Source organism: Suncus etruscus, chromosome 9, assembly GCF_024139225.1.
Source record: "Suncus etruscus isolate mSunEtr1 chromosome 9, mSunEtr1.pri.cur, whole genome shotgun sequence".
Classification (NCBI taxonomy): Eukaryota; Metazoa; Chordata; class Mammalia; order Eulipotyphla; family Soricidae; genus Suncus; species Suncus etruscus.
This window is the reverse complement of record NC_064856.1, coordinates 23228837-23244323: the sequence shown is the minus strand read 5'-3', so window position 1 is coordinate 23244323 and position 15487 is coordinate 23228837. Positions and strand designations below refer to the sequence as shown.

The 15487-nt window shown below is 37.4% G+C and overlaps 1 protein-coding gene and 1 non-coding gene across 2 annotated transcripts in view; both read left to right on the top strand.

Annotated features, from left to right (window-relative positions):
* PTPRT (protein tyrosine phosphatase receptor type T) overlaps positions 1–15487 on the top strand; it is a 935630-nt gene that overhangs the window by 712256 nt on the left and 207887 nt on the right. The window lies entirely within an intron of this gene.
* Positions 6594–6726, top strand: LOC126019399 (small nucleolar RNA SNORA51). The gene has a single exon (XR_007499120.1). It is a non-coding gene; the product is annotated as a small nucleolar RNA SNORA51 (small nucleolar RNA).

Here is a 15487-nt window from a genome sequence, read left to right as displayed (position 1 = left end):
TCAGTCTACCTCTTTCCTCAGAAATGAGAAAAGAAATCCAGATTACTCTGATGAGAAATATCTCTATCTATTTGGAAGGTGAGAGATTAGTTCTGATAGGATTTAAAATAAATGCTATGCTTTCAAGGTTCAAATTCCAAATCTATCACTTTATAGTTTTAGTTTCTTTGAGCATCTATTTCCCTTCCCTAAAATGGGTATAATATAATATGCTTCATATGACTATAATAAAAGTAATAAGAGAGTGAGACCAGTAAGAGTGCAGCCACTTTGAGCAGGGACCAGAGTTGAGATTAACCTCTGGATAAGTGTATGTGAACAAGACCCAGTCAACTACAGCTTATGAACGGAGTTTGGTGGGGGGAAATTCCTAGCTTGAGTTTAGTGGAGTTTGATACCAGCAAGAGTGCATCCATTCCATGACTGCACATTTTTCTTTTTTTTTATTTTTTAAATATCTTTATTTAAACACTTTGATTACAAATATGATTGTAATTGGGTTTCAGTCATGTAAAGAATACCCCCTTCACCAGTGCAACCTTCCCATCACCATTGTCCCAAATCTTCCTCCTCCCCACCACACCCCCATCTATACTCTATACAGACTTCCTACTTCCCTCATTCATTTACATTGTTATGATAGTTTTCAATGTAGTTATTTCTCTAACTACATGCATCACCCTTTTTGGTGAGCTTCATGTCTTGAGTTAGACCTTTCAGACCTCCTCTCTTTTATCTTGGAGAATTATTGCAAAAATATCTTTTATTTTTCTTAAAACCCATAGATGAGTGAAAACTATTTTGTGTCTATCTCTCTCCCTCTGGCTTATTACACTTAGCATAGATGAGTGAAAACTATTTTGCATCTATCTCTCTCCCTCTGGCTTATTACACTTAGCATAATAGATTCCATGTACATACATGTATAGGAAACTTTCATGACTTTATCTCTTCTGACGGCTGCATAATATTCCATCGTGTATATATACTACAGTTTCTTTAGCCAGTCATCTGTTGAAGGGCATCTTGGTTGTTTTCAGAGTCTGGCTATTGTAAATAACACTGCAATGAATAGAGGTGTGAGGAAGGAATTTTTGTATTGTATTTTTTCATTCCTATCCCTAGGAGTGGTATAGCTAGATTGTATAGGAGCTCAATTTCCAGGTTTTGGAGGAATCTCCATATTGCTTTCCATAAAGGTTGGACTAGACAGCATTCCCACCAGCAGTGGATAAGAGTTCCTTTCTTTCCACATCCCTGCCACACTACTTGTTCTCATTCTTTGTGATGTGTGCTAATCTCTGTGGTGTGAGATGGTACCTCATAGTTGTTTTGATTTGCATCTCCCTGATGCTTAGTGATGTGGAGCATTTTTCATGTGCCTTTTGGCCATTTGTATTTCTTTTTTGTCAAATTGTTTGTCCATTTCTTCTCCCCATTTTTTGATGGGATTAGATATTTTATTATTGTAAAGTTCTGTCAGTAGCTTGTATATTTTGGAGATTAGCCCCCTATCTGATGGGTATTGGGTGAATAGTTTCTCCCACTCAGTGGGTGGCTCTTGTATCCTGGACACTATTTACTTTGAGGTGCAGAAGCTTCTCAGCTTAATATAGTCCCATCTGTTTATCTCTGCTTCCACTTGTTTGAAGAGTGCTGTTTCCTCCTTAAAGATGCCTTTAGTCTCAATGTCATGGAGTATTTTACCTACGTGTTGTTCTATATATCTTATGATTTCAAGTCTGATATCAAGGTATTTACTCCACTTGGATTTTACCTTTGTACATGATGTTAGCTGGGGTTTTGCTTTTTTGCAAGTGGCTAACCAGTCCTGCCAACACCACTTATTGAAGAGGCTTTTCTTGCTCCATTTAGGATTTCTTGCTCCTTTATAAAAAATTAGGTGATTGTATGTCTGGGGAATATTTTCTGAGTATTCAAGCCTATTCCACTAATCTGAGGGCCTCTGTTTATTCCAATACCATGCTGTTTTGATAACCATTGCTTTGTAATACAGTTTAAATTTGGGGAAAGTAATGCCTCCCATATTCCTTTTACGAAGGATTGCTTTAGCTATTTGAGCGTGTTTATTGTTCCAAATAAATTTCAAAAGTGTTTTATCTACTTCTTTGAAGAATGTCATGGGTATCATTAGAGGGATCACGTTAAATCTGTACAATGCTTTGGGGAATATTGCCACTTTAATGATGTTAATTCTGCCAATCCATGAGCAGGATATGTGTTTCCATTTTATAGTTTTTTTTTGTATAGGTCCTTCATGTCTTTAGTCAAGTTGACTCCAAGATATTTGAGTTTGTGTGGCACTAATGTGAATGAGGTTGTTTTTTTAAATGTCCATTTCTTCCATATCATTATTGTTGTATAAAAAGGCTATTGATTTTTGTGTGTTAATTTTGTAGACTGCCACATTGCTATATGAATATATTGTTTCTAGAAGCTTTTTGGTAGAGTCTTTAGGGTTTTCTAAGTAGAGTATCATGCCATCTGCAAACAGTGAGAGCTTATTTCTCCCTTTCCTATTAGGATTCCCTTGATATCTTTTTCTTGTCTAATTACTTTAGCAAGTATTTCCAGTACTATGTTGAATAGGAGTGGTTTGATAGGACAGCCTTGACTTGTACCAGAATTTAGAGGGAAGGCTTTTAGTTTTTCTCCATTGAGGATAATATTTGCAGCTGGCTTGTGGTAGGTGGCCTCAACTATATTGAGAAAGGTTCCTTTCATTTCCATCTTGCTGAGGGTTTTTTTTTTTAAATCAAGAAAGTGTGTTGGAGCTTATCAAATGCTTTCTCTGCGTCTATTGATAAGATCATGTGGTTTTTTTTTGTTTTGTTTTGTTTTTTTAATTTTTATTTTGATCATAGTGGTTTACATAGTGTTGACAATAATATTTTAGGTACATATTTACATAAAATCAGGGGAGATTCCCATCACCAAATTGTCCTCCCTACACCTCCGTTTCTGTCCTACCTCCCATTTCCTCTTCCCTCACCCCAGGTCGGCTAGAATATGTGGTCCCCTCTGTATCTAACCCACAACTTAGTAGTCTTGCACCTGTTTGGTCTTGATGCCTCCCTTAGTTCCCCCTCTAACTGGAGGCAGGACTAGCTAGTTCAAGTTGCGTGGTTTTGTTTGAAAAAGAGAAAAGTAATAAACTGGGGTAAGGGTCTAATACACCAAAACTGGGCGGAATCCTTCTAGAGGGTTTTTATTTTTCTTATAGTTGATGTTGTTTATTATGTTGATAGATTTACAGATGTTAAACCATCCTTGCATTTCTGGGATGAAACCTACTTGATCGTAGTGAATGATCTTCTTGATGAGGCATTGGATCCCGTTTACCAGGATTTTGTTGAGGATCTTTGCATCTGTGTTCATCAGGGATATTGGTCTGTAATTTGCTTTTTGGCAGCATCTCTGTCTGGTTTTGGTATCAAGGTGATGTTGGTTTAATAAAAGCTCTTTGGAAGTGTTCCTGTTTTTTCAATTTCATGAAAGAGCCTGGCCAGGATTGGTAATAGTTCCTTTTGAAAGGTTTGAAAGAATTCGTTAATGAATCCATCTGGGCCTGGGCTTTTGTTTTTGGGCAGACATTTGATTATCATTTTAATTTTTTCAATAGTGTTAGGGTGTTTAGATATGCTACATCCTCCTTATTCAACCTTGGAAGTTTATAAGAGTCCAAGAATTTATTCATTTTTTCCAGGTTCTCATGTTTTGTGGCATAGAGTTTCTCAAATAGTCTCTAATTACTCTTTGAATCTCTGCAGTATCTGTAGTGATCTCCCACTTTTCATTTCTAATACAGGTTATTAAGTTTCTCTCTTTCTTTTTGAGTTTTGCCAATGACCTATCAATCTTGATTATTTTTACAAAGAACCAACTTCTGCTTTCATTGATCTTTTGGATTGGTTTTTGGGTTTCCATTTCACTGATTTCTGCTCTAAGCTTTGTTATTTCCTTATGTCTCTCTATTTTTGGTTCCTTTTGTTGATAATTTTCTAATTTACAAGCTGTGTCATTAAGCTATTCAGGTATGCCCCTTCTTCCTTTCTGATGTTCTTGCAAAGCTATAAATTTTCCTCTCATTACCACTTTTACTGTGTCCCATAGATTCTGATAGTTTTTATCTTCATTGTCATTTGTTTCCAGGAAAGTTTTGATATCTTTTTTGATTTTATCTCAGACCCACTGGTTGTTCAGTAGTAGACTGTTTAATTTCCAGGTGTTAAAGTTTTTCCTTTGTGTCCCTTTGTAGTCCACATCTAATTTCAGAGCCTTTTGGTCAGTGAAGGTAGCCTGCAAAATTTCTATCCTCTTGATTTTATGGAGGTATGTTTTATGATGGCCCATTTTTCCAGTCAAGAAGATGTACCACAATACTTAATGAGTACTGTATATAAAAGTTCTCAATGAAAAATCTATGCAGAACCCACCACATCTTATCATGTTGATTGAAGCTAGTTCAACCAACACCTGCCACCTACATAACATTTCTTATCAGGACTTTAGAGAGAAAATGTTACAAATGTTCAACAAACAGTGAAATGATGAAATGGACACCCCATAAGACTCACAAGAATATGAGAGAAGAAATGAGAAAACTTCAAACAAAAATATCAGGGCTGAAAAAAACATGATTGATGAAGATAACCTCACTGGAATCCTCAACAGAAGAAGTACAGCTGCTGAGGACAGAATCAGTGACATAGAAGATGATCTGTATGACTCCTCTATACAACAGAAGAGGCTGGAAAAATTCTCAAAGGAAGCAAAGAGATGACAGTAGAAATCTGGGTAAAACTCAATCAAAACAACTTAAAAATAATTGGGGTCCCAGAGACCCATGAAGAAAACCTTAATGAAGTATCAACAATCAAGGACATCATTACTGAGAAATTCCCAGAACTAAAGAGTGCATTCAAACATATTATGGGTAGCCAAAGAGTACCATATAAAAGAGAGCCAAAGAAAAGCACCCCAAGACACATAATAGTTACAATGATGAAAACTATAGAGAGAGATAGAATACTAAAATCAGCACAATAAAATTAAATTAAAAATTTAAATTAAATTCAAAAAGTCATCCTTAAGATTTACAACAGATTTATCACAAGCAACTCCCAAGAGTTTAAGGCAGTGGTTTTATATAGTGGCAAAACTCAATGAATTGGATGCTTCATCAAGGATACTTCACCCAGCTAGACTTTCACTATGGTTTGAGGGAAGGATACACAGCTTCATGAATAAACAGTTCGGAAATTTTACAGACTCAAAACCAACCATAAAAGACCTGAAGAGTCTACTCTAATGCAAGGCAGTTCCAATAAACACAACAAACTTCTAAAATAAGATGACATTTAATCCCATGACAACATCTATCAATGTCAATGGACTAAATGTACCAATTAAGAGACAATGAATATAAAAATAGATCAAAATGTTGAATCCAGCATTCTTCTGCCTACAAGAAATACATCTGAATAGTCAGAACAAACAGACTCAAAGTCAAAGGTTGGAAGACAATCATTCAAGTAAACAAAGGCTGGGGGTGATCATAATAATATCAGAATACACAGACTTTAAGCTAAAAAAATGTTCTAAGAGATAGAGATGTACATTTCTTAATAATCAAGGGATTTATAAAATAGGAATAAGTCAGTCATAAACATATATGCACCCAGTGAGGCTCCAGAAAATATTTAAAATGTTTGCTGATAGATTTGAAAAAAGATATCAATAATAATGCGAGACTTCAACACCTCCCTTGATAGGTCACATCCTTGATAGTTCAACCAGGCTGAAACTCAACAAGGATACACAAACTATGAAGGAAGAAGTGAAAGAGTGGGTTGGTATATATGTATGTCTACACACACACACACACACACACACACACACATACACATACATATATGTCTCTCCGTCCCCCAAAAGCTGAATACACATTCTTCACCAATGACATGGGACATTATCCAAGATAGATCACATGCTGATACACAAAATACACCTTCATAAAATCAAGAGAATATAAATTATATCAACTACCTTCTCAGATCAACCAGCACTGAAAGTAGAAGTGAACCTCTCAGGAATATCAAAATTGAAGGAACTTTTCTCAATATAGTGAAGGCTATTTACCAAAGCCCATGGCAAATATTATACTCAATGGGAAAAACTAAAAGCCTTTCCTCTAAAATTGGCACTAGACAAGTTTGCCCCTCTTGCCACTTTTACTCAGCATAGTACTTAAAGTGCTCGCCATAGCAATTAGCCAAGAAACAGATATCAAGGGGATACAGAGGAAAAAAAGAAGTAGTCAAGTTATCAATATCTGTAAATGACATAATATTATATTTACATATAACTAAAGACTACCAAAAAGCTTCTAGAAACAATAGTTTGTATGGCAGGCTACAGAATTACCACTCAAAAATCTGTTGTTTTATATACAAATAATGAGAGTGGAGAAGAATACATTATGAAAACAACCCAAGGAAGGAAACTTGGGATATTGGTTGCACTGATGAAGGAATATATATATAAAAATAAAAAAAGAAAAGATAAGATAAGGCCTCCCAATTCTTACCACAGGCTGTGTTCTGTAAACTGACTGTATAGAAAGAGGAGGTACGGTAAATGCATCCCATATACACCTCAACACAGGCCCTTTGCCTGGTCTGTAGTGTGAATTGGGGAACAAAAAACCCCAGAAAAACAACAACCCAATTCACAATTGTGCCTCAGAAAATCAAGTATATTGGAGTCAACTAAACTAAAGAGGTGAAAGACCTATACAATGAGAAAATGGTCAATTATATACAAAAGAGGTGAATTAGATCTCCTTTTTTAAAATATATTTTGTATTTAAGTAACACGATCATAGTTGGGTTACAGTCATAACCAGAACACACCCCCTTCACCAGTGTAACATTACCCCCTCCCCCTTCCCATCCCCTGCCTGTATTCGAGACAGGCATTCTACTACAGTTATTTGTTTTTAAGTTCAGTAAGTTGTAGTTTTTTTCCTTAAAGGATAAGAGTAAAAAAATATAGTAAAGGTGTGATAGTGGCAATCGCCATTGTTTGCATAGGTCCAGAAAAATGGGGAAAATGGAAAAAAAATCTTTGACCTGATTACAAAAAGGCCTCACCCCAGAAGTTTATTGGCATAAGACAGACTCTGGGTTCCAGGCATACCAGTCCATCCAACTCGAGTCATTCTCAAGGTCCCGGTGAAGCTTTTTCACACTTTAGCTATTGTTGGTATTAGATTCTTATATTTAAAGACTCTGGATTCTGTGCATTTCTTTAATCGATGTCAGGCTGATGTGGAGCATCCTCTATTTTCAGCATATTATTAAATGCGGAGCGATCTGCCCTGCATGCAGACTGTTGCTGAGTCGCCTGGGTGTTGGGAGCACTCTTTGGAGTAAGTCAATGCCAAAGCAGTGGTAGGTCTTCCCTGGTAGAGGCTTGGATCCTGGTAATGTTATAGACAATTGTGGTTGTTTCCATAGATGGTATCCATTGTTCAGACCTCCTTTTAACATAATGTACAAGGGTTGAATCAAAAGGGATTAAAAATCTTGATATCAGATCTAAAGCCATAATGTACATAGAGGAAAGCATAAGCAAAATATTGGAACTAAATGCATCTTCAAGGAGGAAGCATCATTGTTCAAGCCAGTGGAAAGAGATATAAATAAGACTACATTAAACTGAGAAGCTTCTACACTTCAAAGCAAACTGTAACTAGGATACAAAATCTACCCATGGAATGGGAGAAGCTATTCACCCAATACCCATCTGATAAAGGGCTAATATCTAACATATATAAGGTACTGACAGTAAACAACAAGAAAAAATACATCTAACCCCATCAAAAATGGGGATAAGCAATGAACAGACATTTTCTTTTTTTAATATATTTTTATTTAAGTAACATGATCATATTTGGGTTACAGTCATAACTGGAACACCCCCCTTCACCAGTGCAACATTACCCACTCCCCCCTTTCCATCCCCTGCCTGTATTCGAGACAGGCATTCTACTACAGTAATTTGTTTTTAAGTTCAGTAAGTTGTATTTTTCTCCTTAAAGGATAAGAGTAAAAAAATATAGTAAAGGTGTGATAGTGGCAATCGCCAATGTTTGCATAGGTTCAGAAAAATGGAGAAAATGAAAAAAAAAAATCCTTGATCTGATTACAAAAAGTCTCACCCCAGAAGTTTATTGACTAAGACAGACTCTGGGTTCCAGGTATACCAGTCTATCCAACTCGTCATTCTCAAGGTCCCGTGAAACTTTTTCACACTTTAGCTATTGTTGGTATCAGACTCTTATATTTAAAGACTCTGGATTCTGTGCATTTCTTTCATCGATGTCAGGCTGATGTGGAGCATCCTCTAGTTTCAGCATATCATTAAATGCGGAGTGATCTGCCCTGCAATGCAGACTGTGCTGAGTCGCCTGGGTGTTGGGAGCACTCTTTGGAGTAAGTCAATGCCAAAGTAGTGGTAGATCTTCTCTGGTACAGGCTTGGATCCTGGTAATGTTAAAGACAATTGTGGTTGTTTCCATAGATGGTATCCATTGTTCAGGTGTGTGTGGGCGATGCCCATTCTTCTGAGGCCTGAGCCAAATCATTATGCCAATGTTCAGGGTAAAAGGCCTAATTACATTACCAAATTTGTGCTTGCATATGTATTATTTTCCCATTTTAATGTGCCTATGCAAGAGAGAAGCAATGCCACAAGATATTGTTGGTGCATCTGGGGGCCAAAGAATAAAGTTCAACATTTCCCGTAACTTGGTATAAATGTGAAATCTATACAGAGTTACTCTTATACCAGTATTGCTTATAAAACAGATCTCACAGGGGGAAAATCAAACAATCAAATAACTAATCTAGTGGGCAAAATTGTCATTATATGAGGATATTCAAAAAGAGTTATAGATGTTAAGGGAATACATCTGAGATATACAACAGAGATACATGTAACCCTTTTATGTTTAAAAAAAAAAGAAAGAAAACAAGGGTATTTGAAGACAACAGGTGATAGTTGAGTTTGAGACATGTTTTGCAGCATTACGGAACCCTATATTGTCCTTGAACTAGGAGTTTTGCTGAAGCTGATTCCGGTATCATGCAACAGTCCATAGTTTGATGGGGGCATGAGGGGCCACCAAGTATGGGTCAACAGGCGTGTTGGTTTGTAGAGGCATGAGCTGGGGACTGAGAGGGTGTCTTTCAATGAGGAGCTGAATGGTAGTGTTGGGGCAGAAGGTCAGTCTTGGTGTCTACCCAATTAGGAACTGAGGATAAGGAGGGTTGAATAAGGGGAAGATAATGGTTCAGGGTTTGGGTATGAGGAGGTAGGAGAGACACAGGGGTGAGGGGAGAGGCAATACATAAAAGACTAGACAATAAAGGTCAATTTGAGTGTTTTATCAAAATCTTGGGCATCCTGATTCTATTCCTAGGAACAGTCTAGGATCAGGAACATTTTTGGATAATGCTTTAAAAAGTATATTTGTCTGCGCCCGCGCGGTTTTGAAAAATATTCTTACTAGAAAACAAAACAGGGGGTCCAATATACATAGGAGAGGGGTACCCCACCTCCACCCCCCCAGGGCCCGAGTTGCCAGGGCCGGCCATGAAGACCCGCCTGGCATGGGGGGTCCCAGTCTCCTGGACCCAGTGTTCAGTCCAGAAGATCAAACAGACATTTTCTTAAAGAAGAAATACATTTAGCCAAAAGGCACATGAAAAAATGCTCTACATCCACAGGGAGATGCAAATCAAAACAACAAAGAAGTGTCATCTCACACCACAGAGAATGGTACACATCATAAAGAACATGAACAACCAGTGCTTGCGTGGATCTGTGAAGAAAGGAATCTTCATTCATGGCTGATGGAAATGTCATCTAGTCGAGCCTTTCTGAAAAACAAAATGGATATCCCCTAAAAACCTGGAAATTGGAAATTGAGCTTTCTTATGATCCAGCAATACCACTTCTAGGGATATACCTAGGAACACAAATACAGTACAAAAATGACCTCTGCACTCCTATGTTCATTACAGCACTATTTACAATATCCAGAATCTAGAAACAACTCTGGTCCCTGACAACATGAGTAGCTAAAGAAAGTGGTATATTCTTAATGGAATATTATACAGATGTTAGAAAAATGAAGTCATAAATTTTGCTTATACATGAATGGACATGGAGAGGATTATGCTGAGTGAAATGAGTCAAAGGGAAGGAGATAAACATAGAATAATTAACTCATTGCTGCAATATAAGTAAAATAAAACACAGTGTAGGGATGATATCCAGAGACAATAGAGATGAAAATCAAGAGTGCCATTTCATGGTAGGTAGCTTGCCACAAAGAGCAGAGAGTGCATTTAGAGTAAATAAAGTCTAATATGAAAAGAATATTTATGGCACCCCTTCATTTGCGGTAGCACAAACCACAATGTCACTAAAGAAAAGAAAGAGAGAGAAGTAAAATGCCTGCCCCATAGGCAGATGGTAGGTAGAAAGAAAGAGGGCATCAGGGAAAGTGAAAAGGAAACTGTTGACATTGACAGTAGAAAATGCATACTGCTGGAGGTTGTTATACATTATATGACTGTAAATCAATCATGAATAACTTTATCTGTGAAAAAACTGTATTATGAATAATCACGGTGTTTAAATTAAATATATATATTTAAGAAATACTATGGGAAGGAAGGACTGGAAATAGCAGCCTGGATTTGAGTACATATTTTCAACTTAGTGTTCACTCATTATTGCTGATAATTTGTCCCTATTTCACATGTATCCTAGTATTTCTACAAGTGACCATTTTCTAAGTAACATTTAGATTAATGTCTGGCTGTCCTAAAAAAAAAAGCAGCTCCAATTTCTCCTACTTGGCTTTAAGCAGGCTGAAATTTAAAACCAGTTCTACACAGCTTTCCTAATATATAAATCAAGTGGAACTCTCAAAACAGGTCATCATAGCTAGAGTTCTTTGCAGGAAGTTTACACTGGCCCTGAGTTAATTTTTCTACATGATTGTGGATTGCTCTTTTCATGCTTCCAACACACAGGATCAACTTGCTTCTGGGTATAGCCCCATCTCAACTGACTTCTGTTTGTGTCCAATGAGATATGTGAATTCTAGCATCATATTTTTCAACCTTTCTACACCTACAAACAGGCACTGATTCAAAGACCAGGAATGAAAAGATTCTATTCTAAAGGAAGGGCCTGGCCTTTTCTAACTTATTTTCATGGAGATCTACCATAGTCTCAGCATCTTTGGGTGATCTTGATTCTTAATTACCCATATCACATTGTCTATTCTCTCTGGCCTGGGTTTTGCTACCCTTGAGGGGAGGTGCTTCTTTCTTTCCTGGTCTCTAAGTACTACTTCTCAAGTAAATTTGCTCGATTCAAGTGTTCAGAGTGGCTTCCATTTTTCTTATTGGTTGCTGGCTGACACAAAGCCTATGCTGGTTTCTGGTAATGACTTCAGTAAGTAGTAAAGAACACAAGACTCTAATTTAATCATCCAGTCTATTTTTTCCCCTGTATCAACATCACACATATTTGTGTGAAATATCTGGAATTCACTTTTTTTCCATTAAAAAAACCTCAGCAGCAGCATTTGTTTCTCCCCAGGCTTCTCACACCCCTCCTGTTTTCTACAATTTCAATCCTCAAAGACTGCCAAAGTAGTTCATGATCACAATTACAAATGCTCTAGATACCTTGGGATGTAATTTGTAAAGTCTGGAGGCTTGATTCTTTTGAACTATCCAGATGCTATTTCACCCAACTTTCTTCCAATCTTGGACTTCCCCTCCATCTTAAAAATAGCCTACCATTCTGATAAATGGATTCCAAAAAAAGCAAGAAGTAATAAGGCACATACTTGATTTTAGAAGAGCCTGTGTGTTAGTTGTACAACTTCCTAGTCGTTTTTTTTATGGTTTTGTCTTGGTAAACCCCTTCTCCTGTCATAATCAGAGATGCCTGCAATGCTAAAAAAAAAAAAAAAAAACCTGGCTGGGGTAGAGGTAGCAGCTAAGAATCAGAGTTTCAAAGGTTTTTCTCTACTGGGTGCCAGAAACATGCAAAGCCAGAGCTTAGACTGAGAAATTCTTCAACAAAAGAAGTCATTAAGTATATGGAACAAACTGCCAGCACAGTAAGATTTGGGGATAATATGCCCTTGGATGTCTAAGAGGCAACTGTGTTTTTTAAAGAGTGCAACTTTTAGAACTCATGTCCCCAAGAGCTGGCTTCTTTTCTTTACCATCAGCAATGATTGCCAGCATGGGTTATGCATCCACTGGGATTCACTTGATTTTATCAATTGCAATTAGATGTTTTTTATCGTGACTTCTATTTTTATTCCTATCGTTGCAGGGGAAACTCTCTGAAGTAGAGCAACAGAATTGGGCCTGTAGTCAGTGAGAGCACTTTGGAAATGATTCATTACTCCCTTGTTACCAAATTAAGTTATTGTTGCCATAAGTCATCTAGATGTTAGCCAGATACTGGGCTGACTTCTGTCTGACTGAGTAGAGCAAACTAAATGTTTCTAGGATTCTTCTACATTTATTCTAAGGATTAGGTTAATTTAGACATTGTGGCCTGCAAGACAGTATCACACCAGCTCTCACAGTGCCCCATAGTTTATATATGTAAAAAACTATTTTATCCTAAAACCAAGTTTCATCATAGATAACTATTTCACACAAATAACTATTTCCTCAAAATGTATGAAGTGTTTTTATTCTTAAAATTTATCTTGAGGGGCCAGAGTGATAGTATGGAGGTAAGGCATTTGCCTTTCATGCGGAAGGTCATTGGTTCGAATCCCAGTGTCCCATATGGTCCCCCGAGCCTGCCAGGAGCGATTTCTGAGCCTGGAGCCAGGAGTAATCCCTGAGCACTGCTGGGCGTGACCCAAAAACCAAAAAATAAAAAATTTATCTTGAAACGAAATTGGTCTTTACTCCCAATTTTACATTTAAGGATATCAAAGACATAATGGTGAACAGCTTTGATAAGGTCACATATCCATTGTGTGAATCTGGATAAAGTCTGTATGGAATCTGGATGCAAGTCTGTATGCTTGTGTTTTGAAACCCTTTACATTTTATTGGTTTCAAAATCATAGAATCATTATCACACAAAAGGAGTAATAAGAGCTCATATAGTTCTTTCTATGCCCCCAATCTATGTCTTTTATTCTGGATTACACATCCTTCTATCTCTGAGGGGTAATCAAGGGTTTGAAAGGCCTACCCCTTGGGAATTCAATGGCTCTAAGGATGGCAGAGAGAATTTCTGTCTCCCAGAACCTAAGTTTCATTATAATTAATCAAGAGGGGCTATGTCAAAAGTAATGTCAATAAGCAGAGAAGAAACATTAATATTACATAAAAGTAAGTACTGGAGGCTTGGTTAAGTGTTCAAGTAACCCAAAAAGTATAAACAAATAGAGACAAGAAAGTAAATAGGAGGGTTACCTGCTAAATTGGATTTGTAGCTTTCTCTTTACATCATGATGCTGCATCAAGAAAACTGGGCTCTTCCATATAAGAACCTTTCATATGTTCGCTATTCTTCAGTCCTTGTGCCAACCATCCACTGGGTTTAGCACTAACCCTTGAAACTAAAGAGACTAAATCTGCTCCATATTCCACATAGCCCCTCCATTTTTCAGAGGTAGGAATTATGTATCATCTGACTCTTGCCTTTTCTCAGCTGAAAAATACCTTGATTTTGACTGACACTTATACTAAGTCAATGGTCTCTGGATGTCAGTGTACGCCTGAATCACCTAGAGACCTCATTAATAGTCAGGTAAATAAATGTACTTGTTTAGTAAATCTGGGTGGAACCTGAGACTTTTCACCACTAGCTCCTAACAGATAATGATGCTTCTGATTATTGAATCAAACATTAAGAAACACAATACTTGGTCTGTCTTCACTCTATTTTTCCCTTAGAGTGTTGTTCACAAGTCCTCAATAGAATGGTCTGACTGATAGAGAGATGAGTACCATAGCTTTTCCTTTATGAGTCTCAAAAGCCCATTGTAAAGGCAAATAAACTGAAATAGTTGTTCTGTATCATGAGATAAAGTGGAAGTGGGCCTTTATGTATGGAGTAAATAACAAGGAAAGACTCAGATTTCCAAAGACCAAAAGTTATACCTTGGGCAGCAGCTTTTCATGTATTAGCATGCCAAATAGCACTTGGAAAGCCAGAAGTGGGCTATAGGCTATAATTAGGAGGGAACTGGATTCAAGCCATCATGGTTTTCATCGAGTAGAAGGCAGGAAGCAGCAGCAGCTGCTTTGAGAGAACTAGTTCAGCCTTTGGGAGTACTTAGAGCTCAAAGGGCACAGCTGGCTGGGGTATAGGGTCAGAAACAGTAGTTTCCTGTCAGTGCAGGCTGAGTTCACAAGATTGTTTTTGATGACTACATCGCACAGGGGACATAAGGAGAACCTTGAAGCTAGTCCAGTTGGATACATCTACCACCTGGTGCCTAGTTGCCAATTCTGATTTCCTTGGACTTGCTTCAAGCTGACTCCCAGTAGAGGGTAGATATGAAGAAGATACAGTCATCTCCCTTTTTGCTCAGACTCAACTCTGAGTCTTAGGAGATAGAAATTGCCCAGTCTTTTGCAGAACTGGAGTCAGATATCCAACCTCTTGTTAGATGCATGATCTCAACAATTGTCAAGGATAATTCATTTTAGGGATCCTGAGTGAGCACTAAGCACAGAATCTCAGCTCTGAACCTCACTATATAATGACAGATAAGTCACTTCCCTTCACTCCTTGATGAAACTTTCTAATCTGGATCTTACACTAGTAGCCATTCTTTTTTAGAGAATGTTCCAAATGGATACTGTATATTTTCTATGTGCCTTTCTGCTCTGGTCTTTAACAGAGTTCAAATATACTACTATATATTCTTGGTTTCATACTACTATATCCCAAGCACCAATGCAATACTAATTGTAGACTCTTTGAGGCCAAGAACTATGTCCACTTACTCAACACTTTATAACCAAAGGTAGGTATAGTGGATGCTTATAATGATTTATTGAAAATCTAGCTAATGATCCTGTTTCTAGGGTAAAAGGATCTGTTCTAGGATTCCTTTTGCCCTAAATCTTTGAAAAACAATCTTAAAACAGCACTAAGTAAAATTTACTATTGCAGCGGCTGTGTGGTCCAATTCCAATACTTCCTTCAAATTCAAATCTCAATAAATTCCATTTTGAAATATGACACCAGATTTGCCAAAGAGAGGGTTGGTTAACTCCTCTAGATTATAGATGAGCAGATCATATACAGAGAGTTCTGAGAGTTAATGAATTGGCATACACTTTAGCTGGATGAATAAAGTCTCATCCAAAGTCCATCTGGAGAA